Here is a 23,720-nt window from a genome sequence, read left to right on the forward strand (position 1 = left end):
TATTGTAAAAAAAAGAAATCGTAAAAAAAATTGAAACATATAATAGTAAAAAAGGTCATTTATTGATTGTTTTATAATATCTTTCTAAGTTATATACCAAATTTCAATGCTATATCTCCAAAACTAAGCGAGGAGATAAAATTTGAAGGTCAATAAGTATAGTTTTGTGATATGGGTGTTCAAAGTTTTTCTTTGTATTTATACAAAGATAGTATTAATAAATTATGATTATTATGAATTTGATGTTCCTTTTTGAATGTTAATAACCCAAAACAGTTATTTATCATAATTTAATCATAAATGAAATCCATTTGCTCAATATCTTGCTCCTTAATGCGAGATGGTCAGTCCTTCATCATCTCTCTCTTGCACTAACCCTGATAATTTTGCCGATATTACCCACTTGTGTACTCTTATTAGAGTGAATTTTCTTCTTTCCTATGTTAGCAAAATGTTGTGATTGTTTTTTTTTTTTTTTTTTTTCTTTGATTTGATGAAATTCTCTCTGAAACTGAGAAAAACAGATGTAAAAACGAGTGAATGACAGAGTTGAAACTCAAACATGTTTGAAACTCAAACATATACTCTCCATGAGGTTTGTGGTAAGACTGAAAGCCGAAGGGTGTAATTAACATGTAATACATCGTCTGTTGACTCATGAAATCTATACAGATGCCATTGCTCACAGTTTGTTTTACATAAAAATGTAATAATTTTCAAAATTTACGATAACAGAAGAAATACTGCATATATCTGTACTTTATCTTACTATACTTAATGGCGGCTTTTCCGGTCCCATACAGCAGGAGAACCCCACTCTCTACAGGACCTCCGCTGTCATTTTGCCTTGTTCGTTCAAAGTATGTTTCGTTTCAGATTACGTATTATTCATTTACTGTTAAATCGTCACTGTTGTAAGATTGTTTAAATAAGAATGTCTCCAATTTCTTCTTGAAAGCTTTAATGTCTTCAATCATTCGTATGTTTCGTTGGAGCTTATTATATAGTCTCGGGGCTGCATATTTAAAGGCTCTGGAGCCTAAAGTAGACATATATCTAGGTTCCAACAGTTTGAAGCCATCTGTAACTATTCTCGTGTCAACACAATTGTCGTCTAAATTACTTGAGAGAATAGCTACAAATTGCGCAATGTAGCAATTCTCTTAAATATTTTGGATGACTGATTCTGATAACTCCGTGGGTTATTGTACATATTTCAAATTCCATTCTCGCTTTAATTGGCAGCCAGTGTAAATCGATTAGTATAGGAGTGATCCTTTCTCTAGGTGGGATACCTTTTATCATCTCAATGAGAGCACCGAATTCTTCAAAAAAGATACTAGTGTTTGTTCTAGGAGGCTTGTAGATTGTTACAAAGTATATTTTTCTCTTTTTTGGCGTAAAGTTTATTTCTATATATTTAAAGCGTGTTACACTAATTCTTTGTAGTATTTTCGATAGACCAATAGTATAGATGCAGAATAAGATTGGGCCAAGTACACTCCTCTAGGGTACCCCTCTGTTCATGGGTTCATATGATGAATAAGAGTTTCCAATTTGTACACAGTAATTTCTACCAGCTATGTAAGTAGTCTTTTAGGTATTCGAAGGCTTGATCATCAACGCTGATGGACCATAGATCATTTATTAGCAGTTCATGCACAACTGTATCATAAGAAACACTGAGATCGAACAGTATTAAAATACCACATTTATTTTCATCCATTATTTCCAGCATATCATTTACAACAGAGCAGATGGCTGTCTCCGTAGAGTATAGTTTTCAGTAAGCAGATTGGTTGTCAGGTAAAGATTCTATTACTTCTAAGTGACTGACTAGCTGTTCAAGAATTTATATTCAAGCACTTTTGAAACAAAGGATAAATTCGAAATAGGTCTATATGAGCTTAATTCCTGGTAGTCTAGTGGATTTTTCAGAACTGGTGTGACTATATCCATTTTCTCAGATTTAGGAAACTTACATTCACCAATGCTTGCATTTGCTATTCTAATTATTATTTCAGCTAGACTGGAACAGTTTCTCTCTCCAATTACTTCAGATATTGGCATAGGAATGATTGCGCAGTTTGTTTTCCTTGCTCTCTTGATAATTCTGGTTATGTCATCTTGTGTTATGTTGTTAAATCGTACTAATTCTGTCTTTGTACCTGGTGTATCTTTAATCTGATGTAGAGTATTTACAAATGACCTAGTTATATTTTCAAATTTGTTTTTAAAGAATACTAGAAAATTATTTGCTAGCTCCTGGTCACTGTATCCTTCCATTAGCTTCTTTTCTTTTACATTTCCCATTATACTATTCAGGGCCGATAAAACTAATTTATATCTGTTGCTCTTTTTCCTTCTTAGTAGGTAGTTATATTGACACGCAGTAATTTTGTTTCCTACCCGAGTACTTTCAGTTTTTAACCTGTTCCACTTCCTTCCTTTACGTCTTTTTTCCCTCTTTTTCACCAAAGTCTCTCCATCAAACCAAGGCGATATGTCTTTTACAGTTATGGTCTTCTCCATCGGTGGGCACATGATATCATATTCACTTTTACTCACTTTATCATAAGTGGTCGTGAGACAGTTAGCACACTTAGCTCCTAACAGACGTTGGTCATCATGATCATAGGGAATGTTGATAACATCATTTATTTCCTTGTAACTTCTTCAATAGATACGGTAGGAGAAACACTTGATTTATGTGTAAAGTTTATTTTCTTTACTAATGTATGTTTCTGTAGAGGTAGACTAAACCTAATAAGTTTGTGTACTGGGGAGATAGTACACTTTTCTTCGACTTTTGTGTCAGATAAAATATTATTCACGTCATCACTAAGAACTAAGTCTAACGTATGCCCAGTTAAAGTAGTTGTACTGTCGATATTATTCACTAGTCTATATGAATCTAATAACTCACTAAATGCCAAAGCGTCAGGATTTGATGCGTCATCCATCCAAAAACTAAAGTCTCCACAGATAACTAATTTGTTTTCCTCCATGATAATCATCTCAATGAGAGCACCGAATTCTTCAAAAAAGGTACTAGTGTTTGTTGTAGGAGGTTTGTAGATTGTTACAAAGGATATTTTTCTCTTTTTTGGCGTAAAGTTTATTTCTATCTATTCAAAGCTTGTTACACTAATTCTTTTCAACATTTTGAGATTTGAATAACTTTTATGAATAAAGAGCCCGACACCCCCACCAGACCTACCTTCTCTCAGTATTTGAAAGAAGGCATGTGTGGGGGCGTCATTTTAGTGATCTTTGCTTTGTCCAAGTTATTTAACCATGTTTCAGATAATGATAGCATATCCAAATATTTCTCGTTTATCAATCCTCAAATTTTAATAGTATTAAATTATTACCTACAGTTTGTATATTTATATAGCTACAGTTTATGACGTCCCTAGTAACCATGATCAGTATTTTCCGCTAGTCTTTTCAATTCCAAGTCATAAGCTTTGCGGTCTCTAGAATTTATTATGTGGTCACTTGGTTTGTTTAACTTTCTGCAGTTTAAATGCTTTGCCACTTGCAAAAGATACACTCCTTGGTGGAATGTTTTCCTGCACAACTCCCTCAGACTTTTTCATCATTCTTAGACTTGTAATAAATACCGCATCGTAACGATACTTTGTCCCCATTATCATGAATAGCCCTCCGAACTTCAGGATCACATTTCAGCACATAGAGTGTGGTCCCCCCCCCCCCCCCGCACAGGCATTCTCCTTCAGAACTACACTAATCTTCTCTGCTATATTTGGGATTTGGTCCAGGCTGCGATTTCTTTGAATCAAAGCATTTACTACATTATCTTCATCATTGTACACATTGCATCTCCTTATTTTTGGTTTTAGTTTTCTGATTTTTCTCGTTCCAGTGTCAGCCACCATTGTCTGAATTTTGTTTGCAGCCCTTTCTCTGATCATATTGTTTGCAAAGTTTACAACAACATTACCATTTGTAATTGACCTTGTGTTAAGTAAAGGAATGTCTTTAAGTGCTTGTTCAACCTCACGGTTTCTTTCAGTAATTTTAGCTGTTGTATCAGTTGATTTAATTATCAATAGATTTTTCCCATAACTTTGTCAGCAAATGTCAGTTTCCCCGGTTTTGGGTCTATCAATGTTTGAAATGTTGCTGTAATGGATTCCATATTCATGGCAAGAATGTTAACTTTCTCAGTGAGGTTGGTGGTCTGGGTGGAATTTGCTGCATCTGCGCTAAGGTCCGCAAGTTTGTTTTCCAAGTCATCTATTTTCACATATTGTTCATTCAGGGCCAGATCCCTCACGTTCACATCTTCCTTTAATTTTGATATTACTAAATTGTTTTGTCTAGGTTCATGTACGCTGTGTGGACCTAACCAACCTAGGTTATTCGGTTCATTATCAATGATGTCTCTCACTATATGCACACATTTCTTATGGTAGAATGTATTACATTCACATCCTATCCATTTTTTCCGTTTTCCCTCCGTGTTATTACATATGAGGCCAAAATAGTTAGGAGCAGACATAGTGTACTGTTTCTTTCCACTTAGGTTTCTCCATAAGACTAACTATCTTTTCAATGAGATTCAAAGCGAGAAACAGAAAGCTAAAACACAACTCAGGGAGTGTATAACGGAGCTCTGCACAACACGTCACACATTGTAGGGAACAATGTTTTTGTTTTTTTTAGTTACTGTTACTAATTACCCTGTAACTATGAAAGTAAAAGGAATTTTGACAAAATATTTCATATACATAATCTCCATTGCCATATGAAGCACAGTGAACTTTTTCTGGATTTTCTATTTTTCTTCCTATACCCCGATATATTGGCAAACCTTGGTGGCCCCTTAATAGAGACTTCTTCACCCCTTAAGAGAGACTTACTCACCAAGGACAACAGCCCAGAATAGTCATGATATATATTTTCAGATGACCTACGAGATCATCCTCCAGGAGAACTAGTTCAAATATGAGAGCAGAGGGAGGAACAACATTTTCAGCTTCACTCTCCAGGAACATTATTACCATATCCTTGATCATCATGTGCATTATTACTCAAAACATAAGCTCTTTGCTTACAACAATCAGATTATACATGATACTATCTAGATATGTCTCCTCGTGCAGTGCTTTCATACGCTCACTCTGTAATAACCAAATCTCGTTCTTCTCACCACAAACCAGGGTGTCTCATGCCAGATATCTATGATTTTGGTCCTTATGCAGCAGTATCTAATTGCGTGACCAGAAGTCTCGAACTTTTATCTCGCAAAAGGACACCATAAGTTAGGTCACCTGATGACAGGATCTGCAGTGCTAGAACTTCCAGAGATCTGGATAAGTCTTGGTAGATATACTCACTCTTCATATAGCAATTGAGATATACTAGATAAGGGAAATTATTCAAATACATCTTTCTATCATTCTAAATCTTTGTTTAGGAGTGCATCAGTGCAGCAAATTCTTCCTACTTGATGACACCATTCAGTATCAAGAAATCTCTTTTTGCAGAGTGAGCAATCCTTTACTATGCTATGGACTATCTTGCAATGCAAAAACTTCCCTGATAATGTAAAAGGGATCTTCCAATGTATCAGAACGGTGTGTAAAAGTGAGGGGATATCTTTGGAACATTTCTATACCTCAAACGAGAGCTGACGGGTGACTACAAGATCGTTTTGTATACACTTCTCAGTTTCCATCGATAAACTCTTGATGCATGCTCCAGGGAACTGGTCAGATGGAATGGAAGTACAATAACTGAAAATATCTACCAAAGAAACTCAATGAAAGCTTTCTTTTGAGGGAAGAGTCTTGGCGCTTAATCAACCCGTGTCTGGCCACAAACCTGCCGAGACAGAGAACCTCAAGTTTATGAATGTATTGTAGAAAACCTTGACCCAAATTAAAGGTGGAAGGCTACCGATTGATCTCAAGTTTATGAATGTATTGTAGAAAACCATGACCCAAATTAAAGGTGGAAGGCTACCGATTGATCGTGCAAAATTTTGCCTCCTGCACTCTTTCAACAATGATGATTTTATGTTTTGGAAGAAGCTTCCCCCTCTCCCCAATTGATTGATACAAGAGTGACAAAGCAAACATTAGATTCAAGAGAGAAGGAAATATGCTCTTGATGTCTGAGTCTATGGACCCTCCAGGTAAGTTTCTGGATCGACTGTTTGTCATTAGCTGTAGGATATTTTACTTCCTCTTGGGGTATGGCAAACCCTGGGACAAAAAACATTAGAGACTTTATCCAGGTGGTGCCAAGGCTGTCAGCTTCTGTCACACACTCTGCTAACCAGCGGGGAAACTGGGTTCTGAAGAGGAAAAAAAGCCTGTTGGGTTCTTCCTCCATAAGGCAGGTATGTCATCAAGAGGTACATGTTTTGAGGTATTTTTCGTTGTTCCAGAATGCAACCCTGTTCAAACTTTACATTTTTGACAAAAGGGTAGAAAAGGGGAAGAGGTGAGCCAAGACTTACTTTTGCATCAAATGGTTACCTTTAATGATCCGAGCACTTAAAAATCAACCAATCAAGCATGAGCCTCTACCATTCCTCTTAAGTCTGCTCTAAAGAATTCACCAGCGATATCCAAGGTCAGATCTGCACCTCCAGTCTCTTCTACCTATACAAAAGAAATGGATGGCGCTTCACTCATTTATTCCTATCTGGGCCATTTTAGGAAGAGGAGAAATAGGAAGGAGGAAAGGGGACATAGAACTGGCAGTCCCTTCCTGCAGCTGCCACGAGCTGTTTGGCAGGGTAGCAGTACTATGGAACCGAAGATTGAGTATTAAAAGCTCTTTTGGAAAAATACCAACTACCATTCGTCGGCTCTCAAACTCCCCTCCCTTATACCCTAATAACCTTCAACTTATATCAACCGAGTTTATCGATGTGAAGATGATAGAAAAGAACTTGTTAGAAGTCATACTGTAGAATTCTCGAAACTTTCACAGTTGTCTTGCTCTTGGGAAGAAGTTAACTTGAGAATGGAGATCAGAAATTTATATCTTCCACTTGAATGAGTGTGATCAACAGACTCCCTTCAAGATGGAGAAAGTGAGCACCAGACAATTTGCCATCAGGGGGGAGGACTTCATGTTTTTTGCAGATCTGAGAGATGTGTACAGTACTTCCAGATCATCATCTTCCACTCCTACAGGAAGTCCATTGGCTTTGACTTAGAAGGGATGTTGTAGCATTTCAAAGTTTTGTGCTTTGGACATTCTAATGGTTCCCTAGTCTTCTCGGGAATCGTTAAAATCATCTCAGCTAAGGCTCACACTAACGGCATTCATCTCCTGATATACTGTATGACTGGGTGATACTTTTCTCCTCCTATAAGCAGTTGTTCTATTAGGGTGCAACACGTTTTTCCTTATGCCATGATCAAGGGATCATGTCTAGTCGAGGAAAGCCCATCCTTGTGGCCAGACATAGGTAAGAGTACATGTGTATGCTGATAGACAAGACAGCAGTAAGAGACGTTCCATCAGACTGACTCGGTGAGAGAATGATCAATACTTTTCAAACAAAAAATTATGGCTTGATTGGCAACGTCTACTTGGACAACTCTTGTCATTGGAAAAGCTGGTTCCTCATAAGTGACTCCACCAGCAACTCCTTCAACGGACTATGATACATCATTGATCAGCACCAGCATTCACCCTCATCTTCTTGTTCCTGTGGGGCAGGGTGAGCTTTTCCATTTAATCTTGTGTCTGTATGATGAGAGCCTCATGAAGTGAAATCTTCTAAGATACTCTCCTCCAGAGATGTGGTTGTTCACAGATGCATCAAAGGAGGTATGGAGTAGACACTCTGGGAACAACATTACCTGGTCCAAAGAAGAAAAGAATCTGCACATCATCGTGTTTTAAATTCAAGCAGTGATTATAGCTCAGGAAGCTTTCCAACTGAGTTTGATAGGGCACCCAGAAGCGTTAATGACCAACAACATAACTGTAATTGCCTAAATCAACAAGAAATGGGGCACTGTTTCACAGCCCAGATGTGAGATGTCAAAGTCAGCGCACACTTCGGCATTCTATAGTGCTGTCTAAAAGATTAATTTTGGGTAAGAGAAATGCACTAACGCACTAACCGACACCAGAGATGTCATCCCCTTTTAATGTCATCGAGAGAGATAATCAAACGGAGTCCAAGGGCCTCAGGACTCTGGTCAGGTCCAGTGGAAAGCCCTAGTGGGTGTTGTAGAAGGATGAGCCCACAGAAAAACAATTTTCAAGGTTATCGATTAGTATTTGAAAGCTTCTGGTGGAAATATTTTCTTAAGAATGTAACACATGCAACACATGAAATAATAATATGAATCCACACATACTTAGTCAAGTTGACAAAATATTTGTATTTTCTCTAATTTTTCTTTTTCATGTAATATGTCATCTGCTATGCTGGTGCATACCTATTCAGGCAGTAAATTATTGTACTTTTGGCTCATAAATGTTCATAATCATTTCCAATATGTTCACATTAAAAATACTGATTAAATCCCATTTCGAAATAAATAGATTTGAAAACAACACTCCCTTTCAGTTCTATTAAATGAAACATATAACGGGAAACACACCGCAACTGCTCTTGTAAGACACGTGTCCCTTGTCTACATTAAGCATTTGGTTAATCAAATCAAAGCAACTGACATGGCTATGAATAGTACACAGGCTGCGAAATTTTTCAAACATCTCTTTTTCCATATTATTTTTTATGATCATTTTCACAGTAAGAAGAGAGGGGATGGTGCCATCGAGGAGCAAGCTGTTCATGAAATCTCTTTGCTTTCCCTTACCATATAAAAAATTGCTCTTCTTAAGCATTGGTTATTTCGTTCACTCGAGTAAACAGATTCATTTATTAACCAACTAGCATAGTCTCCTCACTCGCTACTTGATACTTAATGGTGTGTTAAAAAAGAACAACAGTAGTACCTACTCAAATTCGTTACTCAGTGCAGTAGGTTATATGTGGGGCTTTTGAAAAAAATATCTGGTCGTGCAGGCTGGTATCTGGATTAGATGTACATATCCTCTCTCTAAGAATTCATTTGATTAATTAGTGAAATTATGTTACACTTATATCTTATGAATCAAACTTCATTTATGAAAAAAGGCTTCTATTTCATGTAAGCGATATTTAAGTTTCAATAAATATTCCTAAAGTTGAACTATCCTATTACGAAATATAGTAACGTGTCACCCGGTCTCAGGAATACTAATTTTACTTTTGAGCTTTTCAATTCTTAGACTTCCTTTGTGTTTCAGAAAAAAATTAATCGTACCTCATTAAGAGGCGAATCCTTGATATCACGATGAAAAAATATGTACTCATCGGTTTCCCATAAAACTAAAAATAGGGGAATGAATTATTACTTAATAAATACTGTAAAAAGATCTTTCTTCGACTGAGAAATCAACATTAATAGTTCTTACGGTATCTATGTTAGGGTAATCATAAACATTTGAATTAGTAATAATTCTTTTTTCTATTTGAGTAGTTAATATTAGTGAAATCTCTACTAGGGCAAAGAGGAAGATGCATATGCTCATCAAAAATAGGGATGGATCTGTAATAACAACAGAATCTAAAGAAAGACCACGTTGGAGGGAACACAATATGAGGTCATGAAAAGGAGATACAAAGGGAATAATTTGATTGATATACCTGAAGCTGAAGAGGATCTAGGTGTTCGCATGAATGAGTTCAGTTTGTTTTAAGTCGAAGCTATCATAAAAACCTTAAGAGATTGAAAACACCTGGATACGATGGAATAAGTGCTGGGATAAGACTGATTAAAAATGAAGTGATACTTACAAGATTATTTTGTAGAATATGGCATAAAAAGGCAAACCCTCATGAATGGGAGTTAGGAGACCTCATTGATTATAATAGTTACAGAGAGAGAAGAGAGAGAGAGAGAGAGAGAGAGAGAGAGAGAGAGAGAGAGAGAGAGAGAGAGAGAGAGAGAGAGAGAGAGAGAGAGCAATTTCACATACCTTTTCATAATCTTAATCTTAACCCGACAATCAATAGGAAGTCGGTATAAATGATAAAGTTTTAAGATAAGAGCTGTTCGAAAAAAATATATATAGCTTCGTGTGAAGCTATTTTTTAACGCACCGAGTGGGAAGAAGGGGTCCTTTGTTAGGGTCTCTGCTTATATATCATTAGGTAAGGAATGTAGTTTTTATAATGAGAAATTGAGTTTTGTAATTTTGTCCTTATATTGTTATTATGATTATGGCTTTCTCATATCAATTACATGTGAAAATTATTTACATGAAGTGTTAATGTCTACGGCCAGATCATCATCAGCTAAAAGTTAAACCGAAAGCACTTCCTTCCTTCTAAATATTTCCCTTTTCTACATATTTATATTAAACAGTGTACCACTTCCTTCGTTAGGATATTAAGTCCTTCATACTGAAGTTAATTTTGTGTTGTTCCCCTTGCATCCTTTTATAAGTAAACACGTGTTCTGTCTTTTTCTACTTTGTCGTACATAATTTTCAGCTTAAATAATCTTCATTTGCTTGTTTATAATTTCTAAACATTTCTAGAATATAAAGATTAGTCCTCAAAGATATAATCGAATCATGTGTGCTAGAACCCTTGATACACATATATATATATATATATATATATATATATATATATATATATATATATATATATATATATATATATATATATATATATATTTATATATATATATATATATATATATATATATACATATATATATATATTATATATATATATATATATATATATATATATATATATATATATATATATATATATATATATATATATATATATATATACTATTTGGCCCTTATCGTCTGTAAATCTCAACTCCCCTTCATTACACCCTTCTTTTTTATTTCTTCGCCGATCTCATCCCTTGATTCATTATGTTTTACTATTGAATATGTTTTCACATTTTTAGCCCTTATCTCCTACTTCTAATATATTTCAAGCACGCTTATTATTTATACAGGTTTTTATGCAGTCTTCTACAATTTCTTTCACTACCTCCTTTCTTTCTGTGATAATTGTGTCATTATATTGCATAAAATCCTCATATTCAATATTTTTTAAGCTCTCAGTGCTGAATAACATGTTGCAGAGGGTTGTTCACCTATTTGTTTCACTCTATAATATTACATTCTGCCAAGTTATACTGTCTCTCTCTTATTCTTCCTTATGTGTCTATATTAGCAAAGATGGATGAAATTACCACTGTTTCATAGATTTTATCTTGCTTTTACAAGACCATAATCCCCACCTTTACCACAGTTTTTTGTTCAGGGTCAAGGCATAGCATTTTTGGCGTCGTTTGCTACGTATATATTTTAGGTTTTATGAGTTTAAGTTTTTCATGTTATTTTATCTTTTTATTCACACCTAATATAAAATTTCTTCCTGATCCTACTTTTTCTCTGTCTTCCTTGTATGTTTATTGTAGATCAAATAATTCCCCTTTTCTTTTCAATATTCCTGGCAAAACAAAATAAAGATGCGTAAAATTTTCTTACATTCAAAAAGAAAAAAAGAAAATGCATTTTGCACTTTTCCCTCTCTGTCTATATGTAATGTTTAGTTAAATCATATTTGCTCGTGCTCCAAAGTATATCACTAATGCAAATTTATTGGCATATTCGTGTTCTTCTTTAATTTATTTTTTTTTCTACTTCCTGTTTATATTTAAGCTCACTTTTCTTTTTTTCTCAATTTTTCAGTAACTCACTTTCTGGTTTGCTTTTATTTCTACCTTAGTCCCTATCTTAAATTGCCTTATAAACAGGTTTAATTTTTGCGCGTATTTTGCTAGTAGTTTCCATTACTCTCCTTTTTTTTTCATATATTTTCTGAGTTATGAATTTCAGTATATCTTTTTCCCATTCATCGTACTCTTTTAAGATGCTGCAGTTGGCCAATTATCACATTGTTTCTTTTAGGGGATCTCGATATTTTCCTATGTACCCCATTGTCTCTCCTTTGTAGTTTTACTATTTCTATTTCAGTTTCAGTCAGATCAATGATATTTGATTAATACAGTAGAGTGTAGAAGGTATTTAAAACCTTCTTTCTGTTATTGCTTTAATGCTGCTTTTCTATATGATTGTATAGGTTAGGTTAGCTAGTTGTTTTCGATCATTTCTCTTTTCCGGGATTAAAATAGTTCCTCATGCTGACTAGGTCGATGCCTAAGCATGTTAAGTTTCCTACTACTCTGATTCCCTTTGTGTGATCTGGATTATCTTGCATGTTACATATCATAATATAGCTCTTCTTTTCATCTCTAATCCACTTTTTCCCACATCTATTCTGAATGTTTTGCATTGCCCATATCTTCCACTATCACCAAGGTATCATCTGTAAAGTTTATCGGCCCTATCTCTTTTAAATGATTTCGAACTCGTTTACTTATTTTATATTTTTAAGATTATGTATATAATTGGTTTAAAAAGTCCATTACTCTCCGTGCACCGCAGTTATATCCTACTCTAAAGTTTCCTTTCTTGTTTTATACCTTCCAATACCTTCGGAAAATGTTTGCAATTTCATTAATAATTTTGTTGTGTTTTCCAGTAACTCTCTTTACTAACATTTCTGTTTTGTTCTTTCCTAGTCGCCTGTAGAGATAAAGTTTAAGGCAAGCTGGTCCTGCCACTTTCTTTCCCTGTAAATTTCTCAATTGTGATCGTTGGGTTTTCCATAGGTTTGATTATTCTTTTGTTTCCATTACAAGATCATTGTGTTCTTATTTATGCTTTCCTCCAGGTACGCTATTTGATTCTTATAGTTTGTAAATGTCATTTTGCTCAGTGATCATGCAACTTTTCATTCATTTTACCGTGATTTTTACATTTTCTTTAATCATTCCATTTGAACGAAAATCTAAATAGAACAACTATCATATTGTATAACCTATTTCTGTACCAACGCTCAGTAGAAACATATAGCACTACTATGCATATCAGACCCTATGACATACTGTTTTTCGCTAATATCTTTGAAACGAAGACTCGGATCAGCATGGTGCTTTAGCACAGAGTGTTTCACACACTCCGCTAATTTTTAACACTATTGTACTCTGTCAAATGCGGCTAATTATGGCTTTTACTCTCGACTATGAAGTCAAAAACCTGCGTGAGCTACTACACATTCGAACAGGTGAGGCGTGAAGTATTTGTGACGTCTATCCACCCACTACCTCCACTCCTGGCTTCCCTTCTCCCTTTTCTCCCCTCTTACCCCCTTCCTTATCCCCCTACCTCTTTCTCCTCTATACCTCCCTTTCCCCTTCCTCATTTCCCCCCCCCCCTCTCTCTCTCTCTCTCTAATAAGGGAATGGCTGTTACCTCTCTCTCTCTCTCTCTCTCTCTCTCTCTCTCTCTCACTCTCTCTCTCTCTCTCTCTAATAAGGGAATGGCTGTTACCTCTCTCTCTCTCTCTCTCTCTCTCTCTCTCTCTCTCTCTCTCTCTCTCTCTCTCTCTGTCTTGAGGCTACACGGTATATGAAGCCAGACACAAGTATGACGAATTAATGACAGATTAATAAAAATTATATGCCGAGTAAGGTTAGATCGTTTATGCAAACAATCGTAATCGATGTTCTTGCTTCTTTGACGGTTATACCGTATTTGGTAAGTGCAGAAGGTAACATGGTAAGTAACTGGCGTGCGGCCGATAGACGGCTGATGGCAAAGTCCTGTGGAGGAAGTATTTCATCGCTTTCAACCATGGCCAACATGCAGCGATGTCCGCGTGGGTGCAAAGGAGTCATCGCACTACGACTCTTCCATATCTTCAACCGAGAGCATATTGAAAGGAAACTGAGGATAAGTTTGAATAGGTAAGTAATGAAACAAAGTTGTATTCCGTAGTTACAGATGAACCAGTCACTATGTTTCACAGCTAGCTATGATAATAAAAGGGAACATTATTTTGATTGTTGCCTGGTAAAAAAAAAAATCTTAACATGATAGTTTCGAATATGTTATCTTATCCGATTTTCTTTCCCCAACAGGCCTTATGATGGTGTTGCAGAGGCCATGGGGATGACCACAAATGCAGTGCGGTTGCTGGTTCAGCGAAGCACATGTTCTCGGCCAGATTCACCATGCGGGACAGCCACTCCCCCTGTGACACCGCCACACTCACCGCCGCCCCCTGCCACGCCACCCGTTTTTGACAGTTTCACTGTTGGTGCCCTTCGCCGCCATGTACATGCCAAGTTTGCAGCAAAGCAAACCTTTACTATTGGTACGCTGACTGAAAGTTTGAAGACGGCAAGTATTATTCCGGGGGAAACCTCCAAAATGACGATGTGGCGAGTGCTGCACAACATGGGATTCCGCTACAGGATTTCACAGAGGAAAATGTATCTTAGGAAGGAGTCGCTAGATGTTATATGTCGCCGTGTTGGGGCTCTCCGAGCACTCCAGCGACATCGAAAGGAGGGAAGACAAGTAGTATACGTGGATGAGACATGGTTCACCACTCGAATGCAGCACAACAGGGAGTGGGTAGACACATCCCAGCCTGCTACTAGTGCCACCTACAGCCGTCAGGTCCCACCTGGAGAAGGGGAGCGATTTGTGGTAGTAGCAGGTGGCACAGAACATGGTTTTGTAAATTATTCATTTCTGTGCTTCCCTGCAAAAAACAAAACCGGTGACTACCACGGGGAAATGAACAGCACCCTATTCCTCCGCTGGCTCACGTTGCAACTTCTACCGGCCTTGGATGAACCATCGGTTTTGGTGTTGGACAACGCGCCCTACCACAGCCAGTTGATGGAGGAGAGTCGCTGCCCTACCACTGCCACCAAGAAAGCAGAGTTGATGAATTGACTGGCGAGCCACAGAATCCCCTTCCCGCACCACGCCACACGCCTCGAGCTTCTTCAACTCTGCAGGAAGAACCGACCAGAACAAAGGTTCACAGTTGACAATGTCATCTGCAAAAGGAGTCATGAAGTCGTCCGACTACCACCTACACATCCCGAGCTTAACGTCATCGAACAGGTGTGGGGCGCCATGAAGCGGTATGTGCGCTCCACGTTGCAGCGATTTACCCGGGCAGATCTACAAGTGAGGCTGCAAGAAGCCAAGCTGTGCGCAACAAAGGAGGTGTGGGCAGGAGCGGTGCGACGAGCCAGAGCCTTCCAGGACGAGTATTGGTCCTCTGACAACATACGAGAAGGTGTTGATCCCGTCTGCATCAACCTCAACAGTGATGAGGAAGATGACCTGATTGACGAGAGTGATGAATATTAAAAGTAAAATATGTGGTTAGTTATTTATAGTATTAATGCAGCCATCATATACTCGCTGTCTATTTATGTCTGCAATGACTTTTTAACATATGGCAGCCTTTTCCTAATATTAGAATAAATTATTCATATATTTATCACTTCAATTTCGTTTTAAGTTTTTACTCTGCATCGGATTCCCACTTCAGTTCCAACCTTTTCCTTTCCATCTCTTACACAATTTCCTATAAATGACCAAGCGTCAGCTACATACTTCATCCCATCATACGTTCAATGTAACATATGGGTATTAGGGTCGCATACTCGTATAACTTTCAATGTTTCAATGGTTGTATAATTGTCAAATAAACCTCATACAATAATTAAGCAACAAGAAGTTGCGCTGGAACAGGAATCAGGGTCATACATAAAACACCCTACCATACTTAACATATATATATTCGAGTTATCCGCCATTATAAATAAGTCATATGTGTGCATAGCTTCATTTCTTCGTGTGGAGAGAGAGAGAGAGGGAGAGAGAGAGAGAGAGAGAGAGAGAGAGAGAGAGAGAGAGAGAGAGAAGGAGGGATTGAGGGAGAGGAAAGGGAGGTATGGAGGTGAAAGAGGGCGGAATAGGGAGTAGGAGTAGGGTAGAAGGGAGGGAAAGGGAGGGATGGTGGTAGTACGGGAAGGCAGGGGCGGAGTTAGTGGATGAATGGATGTCACTACTACGTCACGCCTCACCTGTTCGAATGTGTAAATGGCTCACGCAGGTTTTTGACTTCACAGTCAAGAGTAAACGCCATAATTAGCAGCATTTGACAATGCACAGTAGTTTCAAAAAATTAGCGGAGTGTGTGAAACAATCTTTGCCAAAGCACCATGCTGATCCGAGTCTTCGTTTCAAAGATATTTGTGAAAAACAGTATGTCATAGGGTCTGATATGCATAGCATAGTAGTTAGTAACACACATTGCCATTTACAGGGGAAAGATGAAACAAGTGCTTCCTTTTATGGCAAACTACTGATCTGGTAAATTTCCTTGATTGATCACTTGAAGCAACGAATTGAAAACATTGTGCAGCTTCAAAATGCTTAGAAGCTTAGACTCCTTCGACGAATCAGTGATGATAGTCTCAACCGAAAGTATGAAAATAAAAAAAATGAGGTTACAGGCTGCTATGACTGCTTGCCAATAAAGCGCCGGGTTCTGGACCAGGCCACCAAATCCAGTTGTGGGGAGGTTGACAGTCCCTTGTGCTCAATCTTGGCTATGTCCTCCTTGGCAGTCGCTATTATTTCTCTGCAGCCTTTCGACGTTCCCAAGATGCTTCTGTGAATCCATTACCACTCTCCATCTCTCCATGGATTCAGTAACCGCAATGCCTGCAAAAGTGATCCAATGTCAGACTAAAGCATGGAGACTTATGTTTTTGGGCCCAGAGTCCCCTGCCATGAAAACTGCTTTCAGAATTAACCGAGCAGCTTCTTGTTAGACCTTTTGTTCAGTGCAGTCATCTGCCTGGCCTCGACTTTAAGGTTGATATTACCAGATCGATAAAAGATAAAAACATTTCTGATACTGCAGCAATCTTATTATTATTATTATTATTATTATTATTATTATTATTATTATTATTATTATTATTATTATTATTATTACAAAACAAGGTATAACCCCAGTTGGGAAAGCAAGATGCTATAAGCTAAAGGGCTCAAACATGGAAAATAGCCTAGTGAAGAAGGGAAATAAGTAAATAGATAAACTACAAGAGATGTAATAAACATTGAAAATAAAATATTTCAAGAATAGTAACAGCATTGAATTAGATGTTGCATGTACTGTATAAACTATAAGAAAAAATAAAAAAAAAATAACAGGAAGAGAAATAAGATAGAATAGTGAACCCAAGTGTAACTTCAAGCAGGATAACTCTAATCCAAGACAGAGGAAGGTCATGGCGTAAAGGTTCGGCACTACCCTAATACTAGAAAACAATGGTTTGAGTTTGGAGTGTCCTTCTCCTAAAAGAGCTGCTTACCATAGTTAAAGAGTCTCTTCTACCCTTACCGAGAGGAAAGTAGCCACTGAACAATTGCAAGGCAATAGTTAACCCTTGAGCAAAGAAGAATTGTTTGGTAATCTCATTGTTGTCAGGTGTATGATGATAGAGGAGACTGGAAAGATTAGGATTGACTATTAGGTGTATGTGTAGGCAAAGACATAATGAGCCATGGCAAGCGAGAGGGATCCAATGTAGTACTGTCTGGCCATTCATAGGATCAATAACTCAATGAATGGCCAACCTACTACCTATTATGGACCTTAGGATCCCAAAAGAATATGAGAGAGAGGAACAAACTCCTATCCTGCCAAAAAGTTTTTTGGATCTTACAGTCAACTCTTCCTTGGAAAAGTAGACTAATGACCAGTAACTTATCTTCCCATTTCAAAAGTTAGATGGTAAGTTCTATACTGTGTGGTTGAAGGAACACTTCCTGTGCTGAGTGATAATGAAGAATACGTGCACCAAATTCCCCTTTTCTGGTCTACCAAGTTCATCTTTCTGGTACCTACTATACTGAGACTCGGCCCTCGAATTTTTTTTTTTATTGTTGCCTTCTCCTGTCACCCTCCAGGAGGCAATGTTCTTATATTAAGACAGTTAATCTTTCTCCACTATCAGAGAATCATGTTAATCAGTAACTCAGCCATGTGGTAAAACAGCAATAACAGACCTAATTTTCCTGATAACACATTATTGGTATATTATGTGATATATTGCATGATAAGAGAGATTATTAGAGGAATGGAGAAATAAGATCATGGGTGGTAGATTGTTATATACCACACACCCATAGTTCAATATCTTGTGGCAAGAGAAGTGGGGTATATTGAATACACTGAGCAAGATATATACAATGGATTATCAATTGATAGTGTGAAAAGCAAGTAATACACAGTAAATCATTTTCTGAGGCATGGAGGTATGAAAAAAATCGCATTATTAGGAAAGAGGGACATTGTACACTATTAAGGTGTATTTCATCTTGAAGATGTGAGAGGAGTTTTGGAAGGAAATGATGAAAACTGGCAATGGATATACAGAATGAAGGTTCCAAAGTAGCAATCGTCCACTTGTAAGGATGATCTTATTGGTTGGGTTTGTTATTTGTGTCAATCATAGGCATAGTAGTATATGTTTCCTTAAGTGGGCATTTTGAGGATCAAATTCTTTAAAACCTTGACAGCAGTCTCAGCATGTGATAAAGAAATTGTTTGGTGTGATACCACTGGTCTGTGAAGTCTCCAAATTCTTTGCTGGTGAACTTTAGACGTTTATCCCTGCTTAGGCACAGGGAAGCACCCATCTCAATGATATAGCGGCAAAAGTGAGGCATGGGTGAAAAGACAGTAATATAACCCTAGCAATGGACAGGCACAGGTCGACCAGAGATGCAGTCGGCAAACACAAGGAAGGACTTTCACATGACCTAGAAGAAGTCAGTAATGCAGAATTGAAGGGCCACAAGGGGTTATCATCATTGTGAAGAGGTTCCAGCTGTTGGCTGGTTCATAGGACCTGAGATGGATTGCAAGTGGTGACAGTGTTGTCAGTTTCAGTCTATCCAAGGACAGAAGAGAGTTTTTCAAGAAAGCATTGGATAGCTCTGTGGAGTCTAGCAAGGGTGTGGTGAGGTAGAGCTGCAGGAATTGGTATTTTTGTTCTATAGAGCACGGAGGTACCATCAGTGGATGGGACTTCTCACAGCTTCCAGAACGCTAGCAAAGAAGCATGAGGTCACATTGATCTGTGGAGAATATGGACATGATGCAATCGTGAAGACGAAAGCTGTTGGGTTTGCTTGTGCTGTTGTTTACATGTCCTGCATGGTCAAGTCATTGTTGAAGAGGGCAGCATCGTCTTCATGGAAATTTATTAATACATTGATGATAGATATGACATGTTACATTATCTAAGCAAAGCAGGTCCTTTCCTCAGATGTGGGATATATGACTGGTGCATTGGTGAATGAAGTGGAAAACGCAAAGACCTGGCTGCGTAACACACTACAGTAAATTGGTATTCCAATATATGCTCCTTCATTTGATAAAGCTTTGTTTTATCATCTGTGTAGAGCATACAACTGTTGATCATGGGCATAAGTGGACAATGGTCAGCTTGCACGGGAGGTTGACAGTCCTTGGAAGCAAAGAGGACTTTGTAAGGACCAGGTTACAAGCATCTGTAGCTCAATTGTCGCATACCTTCTCTAGGTGTCTACGAAAAATGTGGGATCCACACTAAACAACAGATAGATGTCCAGAACCATGGTCCGGGGTGAACGGAGTATCCTATCCCATAGACACGACATATGTCAATCTAGAGAAATATCAGCATGGTTGGGTTAGAGATGCAAAAATAGGCAGACTGGACAGGGCTTGCTTTATGCATAAGTTGGTGAAGGGGCAGTGCAATCAGAGCGATAACTGGGGTAATGTAACCCCGTGAAGACATATATGGCCAATACGTTGGATAGCATGAGGAAGTCTTGCAGGTCCATAACTCTTCCAGGAATTGACAGCTAGTCGCTCTTAGGAAATGGTGATTCTACAGAAATTCTCTAGTCTCTGTACCATGGTCTTAAAATGTCTTTGATTACACTTCTATTGCTTAAGCGTAGACTCAGGCATGCTGTTTTATCTTATTTCTCTTCCTCTTTGCTTTTTCAAGATTTTATGGCTTATATAAGAAAAATCTAATTCACTATTGTTAATGTTCTTGAAATGTTTTATTTTGATTGTTTATTACCTCTCTCCTATTTTATTTATTTCCTTTTTCTCTTTTCTCACTGGGTTATTTTTCCTTGTTTCAGCCCATGGATTTATACCATCCTGGTTTTCAAACTAGGGTTTTAGCTTGGTTTGTAATAATAATAATAATAATAATAATAATAATAATAATAATAATAATAATAATAATAAGTTTTGTGATGGCTATGCACACAGTGCAGATAGTGCAACTCATGTGCATAGATTTATAGAAAGAAATTTTCATAAACTGTTTAGGAAGCATATGTGTGAAATACTGTAATACATACAAGAATTTACACATGACTATCAGCAATGAGGGGAAGTAACCAAGAACTCCTGACATGAAAGCGTGATGAGCCGAGAGAAGGTTGTGACTCAAAGACAGGATGAAAGCAACTGAGTAACTTTATTACAGAACACTCGCCTTTATAAACAAAAACTCAATGCAACAGGATATTTCCTGTTCAACCGACACCGCACCGGTTAACAGTTAACAGTGAGAAAAACAGACATGTTATTTCAGGTTCTTTTTAATGCGAGGGGAGAGCGAAGATACAAGCATAATATATACATAAAATGAAATGTCGTTACTATGTACGATCGTGTGACACACGGTTGGTACAAATGTCTTCTGAAACTTCCCTCATCCTGGTGGAGATCATTTTTCATGGGCTCCCGCACCAGCGATTGTTGAAAGCATCTCTTGTAAGAAGCCAGAGATTTACCTTCCTACTTGTTTCAGTGGAACAGGACATATGGGAGTATCAAGTTTGTTTGGTGGCTGATTTATTATTTCAGCTCTAACCCCACTTCCAGGGTGCCTGCCATTCTCAGACAAAACCGAGGAAGGAGGGGCACACCTGGAGTACAGGAACATCTCAGCGAAGTGTTTCACGGAAGTAAAACCCTTCTTTTTGACATACTAGAAATAAAAGCAGTGCTTTATGCCATTTTCCGAGCAGGTTTTGAGAAGTCACTGCATAGCAATGAAAAATAAGAATCAAATGAGTCCTGTTTCACAGATAATTTGAGATTTGACAAACAGGTACAAACTGGATGGCCAATATTCATTCTAGCTGGAGGAATATTCTAACAGACACACATCAGAAGATCAGTGACTCCTTACTTTCCTTACAGTACAGGTATTGCCATTGAAGGAGCTGCTCACTTCCAAGATTGTTTAGAGCTTTAGGTCTAGAACATCCTCTAGTAAGCTGCTTTCCCATTCCAGGAATATCAGTCAGTTTCCAACTCACCAGTTTCTCTAGATTCTTTAGTCTTTCCACACACTAAACTGATTTATCAATTACTCAACAGTCTCCGGACAATTTCGGATTAAGGTGACCCTGTCGGCTCCTAAATGCCACGCACTGGGTCCTATCCAGATTTGCTGATTCCCCTCCTCTACATTCTAGTAAAATTACCCTTCTGCATTATAAAGGGAAAACTCACCCAGCAGAGATTCCTATAGGGAATTGCTACTTTCCTCATCTTCTTTTGCCAGGAAAGCTCCACTCAGTCTCTGCTATAAATGGCTGTTGCATGTCTTTTTGCTAAAACTTTGACCACAGAGCACAGACTTTCTCCCCTTCAGAGGATCCGCCTACGTTCAGGAGTAGCTTAGAAAATTTTCCTTGGCCAATGAACTCGAGTCCCTCAGGTAAGCCACTTGAATACTGAGGTGTCTCAAGTGGACTCTCCTCTACCCTTGATGAGCATCAGGCAGAATTTGACTGCTAAACTACACCCAAGCCTCAACCTTGGCATTACAATGAACGTACACTATAAAATTTCATATGTCACTAGTCATTCTTAATGAGGGAAGCCCTTCCTCTCTCTTGTCTAGATTTTGTAACCTGGATTCAGCTCCTAGCCTAGCACAACTTTCCTTTTATTCGAGCCGTGTGCATACTGACTCTTCCCTCTGCCCTAAAAGGACATGGCAATTTTTCTTTGAGATATCAGTTGCCATTGTGGAGCATCATAATTTTTGGTGTCGAAACGATATTCATGAAGATGTACAAGAGCATTGCTTTTTCGGAATTATGTACCTCCAGTCATGCTAATTCTATATGATTCTAGAAGTACAATTCCAATTCAAGTGCATAAGGCCAGGTATATCATATCTAACCTAACCAGTGAAGAACTTATCAGTGGCTCTATTCATGAAGCTATGAGTCAGGTATGACAGACCCCTCTTGATACCCACTACCCACCGGGAGCTTACCCAGAGGTCCTTGGATACTCAATAAGTCTTGTTGAGACCTAGCTCCTTCATGGAATAAGGAGCATCTTGTCCAGGATAGTGGCTGCTGAATGAGTTTAAAAGTAGAGGCAAAATATCTGGTAGTTCACCTCTCCCTTTTTCCTATATTGCCTGAAACAGTGTCTTCGTTAAATGCTAGATAAAAGTATATCCCCCATCCTTTCAGACGATGGGGTAAATTCATGAAGTCGCTTCAACCTATTTCTCATAATAACCATGAATATGCTCTTTTTTTATTTTTTCTTATTTTTTTTACAGATACAGGTTTTTCCACAACAACCTACCAGTCTAATGAAAGGGATTAACCGAACACTTATGATATCTCCATAATCAGATTATTGCGAGGTCGAGAGGAGTCATTAATTTCGAAACTTTTTATGATCAAAGTACATTGACCTTTCCTGTGTCTGTAAATTACCCAGTCATGTTTCAAGGACTTCCTTTCTCCTAAGAATGAGTATCCTAATGAAGGTTGAAGGTTTCTATCGCCGATAGGGACACAGCACAGATTTTATAAGTTTTTATTATTCCTAACAATATAAACTGGAGATATTTAAGTTACACTGTTCTCCCAAACTACCCCATAGGTCCTAGATTAACGTTAAAGAGAACCTTATGCTACCTGGAGGTCCTTAACACCACCAGGAACCTATTACTACGACCTCAATAAAAGTTTAAATAGACGTCCAAGCTTCACTATAGCCCTACCCCAATCAAACATTTTAAGTTTGTATTTTTAGAAAATATAAAATGATAAGAAATCTGATAATTTGTTTCTTTAAAATAAGGGTTAATAGATGATATATAAAGAAGTATTGATGTCATTTGAAAGTATTATTTAAGTTAAAACTGTGGGTTACTACAATTAGAGTGTTTGTGAATGCATGCATGTTGATACTGAGTAAAGTATGATATAAGTAAAAGTGTGTTTCCTTTTGCTCCAAAGAGCCCCTAATGCCCTCAACATCAATATTTCAGTCTCTCTGCGAATTGGCAAGGCAGGTGCGCACTTGGGAATGCAACAATGCTGCAGAACTGTCAGCCAGGGGTATTCTGAACAAAAGGAATGCCATCTATACATTCAATTGCCAACGTCAAGTAATGAAAAAGGAACTGGTCCTTCATCATCTAGCAGCAAAAATGCTTCTCGCGCTTCAGGGTTCCCAGGAATTGACAACATTTTGCTTTCCAATTCCATATCCGTCATTGGCTCTAGAGTACACCTTTCAGTATGAATGGTATAGCCTAGATGTCTACTGTTTTCTGCGATTCTGTCTGATTCAATAGATAACCAACCGGCTTTGGCAATTCCGAATCTGGAAAGGACCGTCGTGG

At 37.8% G+C, this 23,720-nt stretch overlaps 1 protein-coding gene and 1 pseudogene across 2 annotated transcripts in view; both read left to right on the forward strand.

Annotated features, from left to right (window-relative positions):
- Positions 1 to 23,720, forward strand: part of LOC137623357 (integrin beta-PS-like) — a 1,240,954-nt gene that overhangs the window by 104,280 nt on the left and 1,112,954 nt on the right. The window lies entirely within an intron of this gene.
- Positions 13,786 to 15,324, forward strand: LOC137623653 (uncharacterized; annotated as a pseudogene).

The sequence above is a fragment of the Palaemon carinicauda genome, chromosome 30, assembly GCF_036898095.1.
Source record: "Palaemon carinicauda isolate YSFRI2023 chromosome 30, ASM3689809v2, whole genome shotgun sequence".
Classification (NCBI taxonomy): Eukaryota; Metazoa; Arthropoda; class Malacostraca; order Decapoda; family Palaemonidae; genus Palaemon; species Palaemon carinicauda.